The sequence below is a fragment of the Pteropus alecto genome, unplaced genomic scaffold (assembly GCF_000325575.1).
Source record: "Pteropus alecto unplaced genomic scaffold, ASM32557v1 scaffold3, whole genome shotgun sequence".
In the NCBI taxonomy this organism is placed as follows: Eukaryota; Metazoa; Chordata; class Mammalia; order Chiroptera; family Pteropodidae; genus Pteropus; species Pteropus alecto.
The window spans coordinates 19,314,060-19,321,947 of NW_006442484.1; the positions used below are offsets into that span (position 1 = coordinate 19,314,060).

Genomic DNA, 7,888 nt, shown 5'->3' on the forward strand with positions numbered 1-7,888 from the left:
TCTCTATATATAGAATCTATAAGATTTACAGAATTCCAGATTGGGATTAATAAATCTCAAACCTTCTAATAATTTATAGTTACTTCTCATTAGAATGATATTATATTTTTTTCATTCAAAATTTAAACTTTCTTCATTGAATGATTTTGAGAAGTCTCTCATTATTCCTTCCAGATCCCATTATGAAAGTTGAATCCTGAATTTTTTTTTTTAACTTCCTATTGTTACTGGTGCAAATCTACTTCAAAGAGTTAAAATTAATTTCTCTATTTCCTTTCCACATCCTTCATCAGATGAAAGCACTATTTTTTTTTTCCCAATGGGATAGAATTAATGGTGAGATTGAAACATTCAGTACTGCAAATGCAAGCTTGTTATATAATTTCTCAACCTGTTCACTCAATACATTTTTTTTCCTGCTCAAGCAATTAATAAAATTGACAAGAAACATATAGTTGCTCAAAAATGTTTTTCAGTTCATTTTCTACAAACTATCTTGCTGCTTTAAGAATGGGTCAGAGGAGCATTTGAGATCTTGTTCCCTGGAATATGTCATCAATTTGGCTCAAATAAACTTTTATAAAAATTTTAAAAAATTAAAAAAAGAAAGGTTGCTGAAGCATGACAGTTTTATACTCTTTTCTGAGTTGATATGTGAAAGCCTACTAGTCAAAATTGGAGAATGAAAACTCAAGGTCACAGTGTTTAAACCTTGCTCTCAAACTGCATTTCTGTATGACTCCTGGGGATTCCATTCAACCTCAGCTACTTGCTTTAATTCCTTACTTTTTCGATATCAAGCAGCTTGTGTCAAAAATCAAATAATGAATCAGCATTTGAGGCTGAGTAGAGAGCTGGGTGACAGTTTGTTATAATTCATACTTTTGAATAATATTAAAACAGTCATATATTTCCCAAAGTTAAGGTATAAGATAGTGAAACTTAGGCATCAACATAGGTGATATTTTAGTAGCTTGTCAAAGATGGGATTCTGGTTGCTTAAAATAGTAAACACACCTTCCAAATTCCTAACTTACATCTGTAAAGAAATTCACTTAATGCGACTCCCCATGTCATCAACTTTGACTCTCACTTACATAAACTATATATAATTATACATTAGAGAATAATACCCAATATGCCTTATTTGGGGAGCTGATCAAGGTGAAAGAACAGATGACTATTTAGCTCAGTTTTTTGGCTATAATAATGCACATTTTTTATCCTCTAAGAATAAATCACATAACTTGCTACATGTATGCAACAATTCTAGTCTTCATATCCTTAACAATAAAACAATATAACACCCTTATATTGAAATTTATTCTACTTATCATTTTTACTCTCACTTTACAGTTTTTTGTAATGCACCCTAAGTGAGTCACACTGCATCCTCATCTAATGTAACTACTCTAGGTCTAATACCAATTTTTTTTTTCCAGCTCCAAACTCATATCTCTCTACTCAGGACTGTACACTTCCAACTTACCTAAGAACTCAGAGTTCTCTTGAGGGTATAATGCTTTCTTATGCACTTTTGTTTTCTGTGCATATAGTTCCCTATTTTTGCAATGTTCTTCCTTCCTTCATTTGCCCATCCAACTCTTAGAATGAGACACATATCAACTATCAGCTGTCTTGGGAAATATTTCTGCATGCCCTAAAGCATAAGTAGATGCTTTTCATTTTATTATTTCCTAGCAATTTTCCATTCTGACATGTGGATTACATTAAGAAAGAAAATAGGATTTTCTACATCCCCCATGCTTAGGTAAGTGTCTGGAATACTATCAGTACTCAATAAAAGTTTACTGAAGTTAATAAATAAATTGAATTTAGGGAAAACTTTACTGTGCTTCTATTGGCACATTAAAAAAAAATCATTTTGGTCTCCTACTCATTATTACTTCTTACAAATTATCCTTTGTGTTTTATTATATCGGGAAGGAGGGTGAGGAAAAGATCCAGATAGATGATGAGTCCCAGTGTCCGTGAATATTGATATAAATTAAAAATTTCAAAAGTGGTGGAACTACTAACAGTTCTATAGGGGAGAGATTACTGGAGTTTGGGAACATGAGTTCTCTGGCTTGTGGTTTCACACAGACCTTCTACCTAAAAGGTTAGTATGTTTGAGGAACAGTCATAATAGGAGTTGTTTGAACCAAGGAGTAAAGTTCTATATAAAAGCAAGTGCCATTTCTTCTCCAGGTTTTAGATAAACAGAATATAAATTCCTCTGGGTGCAAATTTTAGATCCATGTTTTTGACTTGCATCTTTTTAAGATCAAAATCACCTGCAAGTTAATTCAGCAATAATTGAAGGTCCATAATGCACTAGGATTCTAACCACAGGAAAAAAAATAGATTAAAAAACATGGAAGTAGTGTAAGTTAGTTTAAAATCATTGTTTACCAAAAAAAGAGACACAGAATATGAGGTAGAGTTTTAATGAAGAACATCTCTTTTTTTTAAAGTTAGATCCTTCAATGTTTGATCATTTTTAAGCTATTAGTATGTCTATATACCATAGTTTTATATTTATAAAAATTTCTTGTATCTGTGGTTATTTTTAAAAATAATTCAGTTTGGGGTTGGAGAATACTAATTAATATCACAATAACACTAATCAAAGATATAAATCTCTACAAAAATATGTCCTTCCTATAAACAATAAACTACTTTAGATTATCCTTCAACTGCTGAGCTATGAAATAGAATCAAATTACTTGTGTCATCATTTCCCCAGTGGTATTTAGTTAGTTAGTTTTCTGTCTCTAGAGGTCAACATATTCAGACTGTTGAACTTAAAATTCAAATCTCTTTAGCAGGATTAGTTTAGAAATTACACCTGACAGATCAGTGTCAGATATCTGTGTAACAGCAAATTTCTAACTAAATGGAATTTGTAAAACTTAAGAACAAAAAATGAATATATATGTGCGTGTGTGTGTACCTATGCATGTATATGCATATATATGTACATACTTATATTTAGTATAGTCTTATAGTCTTCAAGAGTTATGCTACCTTAATTCCACATAGGTATCATTTGTCACCGTAAATAATATCTGCAATAGCTTTGACACAGTTATAGAAGATCTATTCTTTCTAAGAGTTGTGACTTTTCTTCTGAGAAGTATTAATTTGGCCCTGAAATCAACCAGTGTTAGGGCTCATGGCTTTTCACTAAACTAACTGCATCACTTACACTACTCTCTCTGAGAGAAAATTCTTACAGTTGAGATAGATTTGAGACTATCCGATTCCCTTAGCATTACTTAATACAAAGTAATGAGTATAGTGAGATCTCTTAAGCTGTAGGAGCTTTAGCAATCAAAAGTAGTCTCAGCATACAAACCCAGGTCCTCCTGGCTAATTCTAGTCATTCATTTTCTAGCTCTAGGCTTAGTGATGTTTCAAATGACTTGTTTCAAACTACACACAGGTGAAGTTTCCCCCCATTCACTTTAAACTGTATGTTGCTGATAGACTTTCTATAACTTTGCATGAAATTGTTGTATCTCCTCCATAGCTGAGGTTTTGGATTTTATGTGCTGAAATGCCCTTTTCTAGCATGATAAGCTCGTTTTAATTTAGAAAGAGATTGGCAATATTTTTCAATATGAATTTTTAAAATAAGAATAGGAAAAAATTCACTGATACAGTAAAGTGAAAGTAAAAACAACAAAGAGCTCCAAATTCATTTCCCTGCTTTACCAACTTCTTTCTTTCCTTCCTTCCTTTGTAGTAGCTGTAAGTTAATGTTATCCCACTCTGAAATCAGTGTTGTAACAACTAACAAAAAGCCACCACAGATAAAGTATTTCCTTTCTGGAAAAATTAAAAAATGGAGTAGTGGATATTTGAGCTAAGAATTAATTCCTAATTTTTTCATTAAATTTATTTAATTTTCTCAAATAAATTAATTACATCTATTTAATTAATCTAGATTAATTAGTTTTTGAATTATTTAAAACACATAAAGTTTAAGCAAGAAGTTTTAAAGATTACTAATTTTCCTATGGTAAGTTGCTACAAATAATAAAGGTTGCCATTTATCTTTGTCCATTTTTGAGAAAGCCTCTAATCGGTAAATTACCTCTAAAAATTTTCAGCACTTTCTCATATGACTTAGTTTTATGAATAATAATATAAAAGAAGAAACAACAATTTGGTACCTAAAATGCATATATTACTGGAATGTAAAATAAATATATTAGAATAGATTTTGATGGTTGGAGAAAACTGTAATTGCACATATTAGAAAAATTATATTCCAAGTGGCAAGTAAAATAATCAAATGGAGTTTAAAAAAAATCTTAATATGCATTATTTCAAGGAGATCATATATATTAGAACCTTATTTTTCTAATCAAATATGCAAATATATTATATACTCAGAATTATGTATTAAAAGGTTCAGAATAGAAAAGAAAGAAATCATAAAACAACAGTTGTTGTGTTTTTACATGCATATTTGTATGTTTGGGTGGTGCGTTTTTCAGGTATCAAAGAATTTCATTCCCTAATCAATTTTAGTAAACTCTCTCTCTCTTCGCATACTTTATCCCCTCATATCCAAAAGAACATTGGTATATTCACTGTAAAACAATCACATAAGATTACATTATCACTTTTTCTAGAGATACAGAAGATAAAATTCCTTTTTGCAGTGACCTGAAGAGTTTCAGTATATATAGTTTTGCATTTAGTTTTTTTTAAATTAAATTTATTGGGGTAACATTGGTTAATAAAATTATATCTGTTTCAAGTGTACAATTCAACAACACAGCATCTGTTTATTGCATTGTGTGTTCAACACCCAAAGTCAAATTTCCTTCTCTCACCATGTATTTGATCCCTTTTACCTTTATCTATCTACCCCTTTCCCCTTTACCCTCTGGTAACAAATAGACTGTTGTCTGTGTCTATAATTTTTTGTTTGTTTGTTTCGTTCATTTGTTGCTTTCAGTTTTATATACCACATATAAGTGAAATCATATGGTTCTGAACTTTTTCTGTCTGACTTAGCATGATTATCTCAAGATCAATCCATATTGTTGCAAATGTCAGTATTTCATCTCTTTTTATTGCTGAGTAATATTCCGTTGTATATAGGTACCACATCTTCTTTATCCAGTCATCCATCAAAGAACACTTCAATTATTTTCATGTCTTGGCCATGGTGAATAATGCTGAAATGAACATTGGGGGACATATATCTTTAGGAGTAAATGTTTTCAGATATTTTGGGTAGACACCCAGAAGAGATATTGCTGAGTCATATGGTAATCCCATTTTTAATTTTTTGAGGAAACTCCATACTGTTTTCCATGGTGCCTATACAAATTTACACTCCCAAACAGCAGAGCAGAGTGTTCCACAGAGACTGCTATTCCCTTGTAAGACCATTTTCTACAGTAAATGTAATCTAATGAGAATTGTGAATACAAAGTTTTCTCTTGTTCATAGCCACTTTAAATATTAATATAATAAATTACCTTAAGAATGTAAAATTTTAAAATAGTGTTTTGATATATTGCAGTCAATCTAGTCTCTATCGGTTGAGTTTACTCACTTCTTACGTCATTCTTTGCATGGTTGTGAGGATTTTTGTGGAAATATTCTGTGTTGAGAGCCAAGGCTTGTACTGTATAGAATGTGTTTTTATTGCTCATGAAATTTAGATATAGTGCTATTACCACCAATATGAAATACTGTGTAGGAAGAGATACAATTTTCTAAATGTAATGTGGTAATTTTGAACATTCTTATTATAAACATTTTATAAGCACATTCCCATATATGAGTATACCCATATACAAAAATCAATTTTTCTTTTTCAAATGTAGCTAAATTATGGAGATTAAAATATCAGTGTTATAGAAAATCATTAATAGTAGATATCTTTTCATTACCTTCACCAAGGAGAAATTGATTTTTCTAGGAAACATTCAGAAAACACTTCGGTTGATACAGAAGCATTACAAAGACTAGACTATCATTTTAAAAATATTAAACTTTTCTCCATATTAATTTTCATAAATGATAGAAGTATACCACCAGATATGGATCTTTTATTAGAAAAAACATATCCATCTTTGTATCATATCTTAGGCTTTATGTATAATTACAGGAATTAGCGTATGTGCTTAGCATGCAACAAACAGAAAACAATAGAAAGATAAGTGATTTAGACAGAACTATTCTGCAAAGGAAAAGCATTTCTAAAGATTAATGCAATGTCTGAATAAAACTGTTTTTTTTCTTTATTATATATTTACAGTCAATAAGAAAGTTCCTTAGAGACTTGATAGGCTGATGCTTAACTGACTCTTCATAAAACATTTTTCATTAGGTGTGACCCAAAATTGGGACCAAAATTTAAGATGGGAATGTAGACTCAGTTCTTATGACATGTTTTTGTCTATAGTCCTCTCTCATTTAAATACAAATCATATACATGTGATAAATCTGGTATTGCCTAAAAGATTTGTTTTTTATCTATGTGTCAGGGCATTCTACTAGGCCAAGAAGACAAATAAATTACTCATTTTTTTTCTCAATGCAGAAATACTTAATTAAACTGCTGACTTTGGTGTGACTATTTCTTTTCAGTTACCTTGATCCTACCACCCTATCTGAGGATCCTACCATAAAGATCCTCAACTCTATGTAGTTGTATAAGATCAGAGAATTAGGTGAAAAACCCTCTAATAAAGTAAATGGCAAGTAGAAATCCAAATATACTTCTTGTTATTTCTAAGTCCATCAGAGGTCATAATAAATTACTTAGGTTTTTAAAATACTTTTTTTTGGTGAAATCTAGAAATATTTAAAAGGCCAACATGGTACAATCAGCTTCCTACTGATAAATCAAGAGAGACGAAAAAGTTACCACTTGTGATAAAGATATGAAACTTGAAACAATTAAAAAACATAAATTGGAACAAGAAAAAAGACTGAAATATAAACAACTATATACTCTAACTCTATCTCAGTCTGAAGTATATGCTGATCTTTTTGAAAATCAAGATAAATTTGACATTCAAATAATTGATAGTTTTAGTTGAATTCTGTTTTATCATTAACATATTCTTTACCTAGATTACAACTGTAAATTTTATTAAGGAAGTGAAGTACATTTTCATATGATATACAATACAAAAAATGCTTAAGATATTCAAATCTGTGTAATCACCTCTGAGGGAGTATTTGGCAACGTGATGATTTTGCTCTTTTAGAAGCCTAGTCACACATGTCTATCTGATTTTTTTTTTAATGTAATAAGAAGCCAGAATTATAACTGAAGTGAGTAGAATTAGGCTCTAAAAAATATAATTAATTTCTGAAAAGAAAATTAAACATTTTAACTCCTATCACTTTATAATTGAGTGCTTTACTTTCTATTAATATCATTCTTATTAATATACAATTATAAAAAATAAATGTTGTAAAACCTTTAAATAAAAATACACGTGTTCATAACTGAAACTGAGAACCTGTTGGCTCTTTATGTGACCCTGTCAGAGTTGAAGGCTAAGAAATAAAACTTGGCCAAAGAAGGAAGACCTTTATCTTCTCAGTCTGAATATGTCCACTGAGTCAGAGTAATTGGACATCCCTTCAGAAAGAGGGGAAAGACCTAGTGACCCAGTTGATCTGTGTTCTCTTGACATCCTTAGAAAAGATTGCCTTTCTAAGATTTACTCTTTTTCCAATATATCTCTCCCTCTCTGGTCTTGAATTCAGTTTACTTCAGCCCAGAGTTCGGGGACTGGCAGCCAGTAAGCCCTGTAATGTTTCTTCTTTGTCCTATACATTGTGGACAGTACAATATTGTAGAAAACAGTAGCTGACTTTGAACACTTTAAACACATACAGA

General features: G+C 30.7%; 1 protein-coding gene across 1 annotated transcript in view; it reads right to left on the minus strand.

Annotated features, from left to right (window-relative positions):
- The window catches only part of LRP1B (LDL receptor related protein 1B), a 1,653,662-nt gene that overhangs the window by 1,058,508 nt on the left and 587,266 nt on the right, over positions 1-7,888 (minus strand). The window lies entirely within an intron of this gene.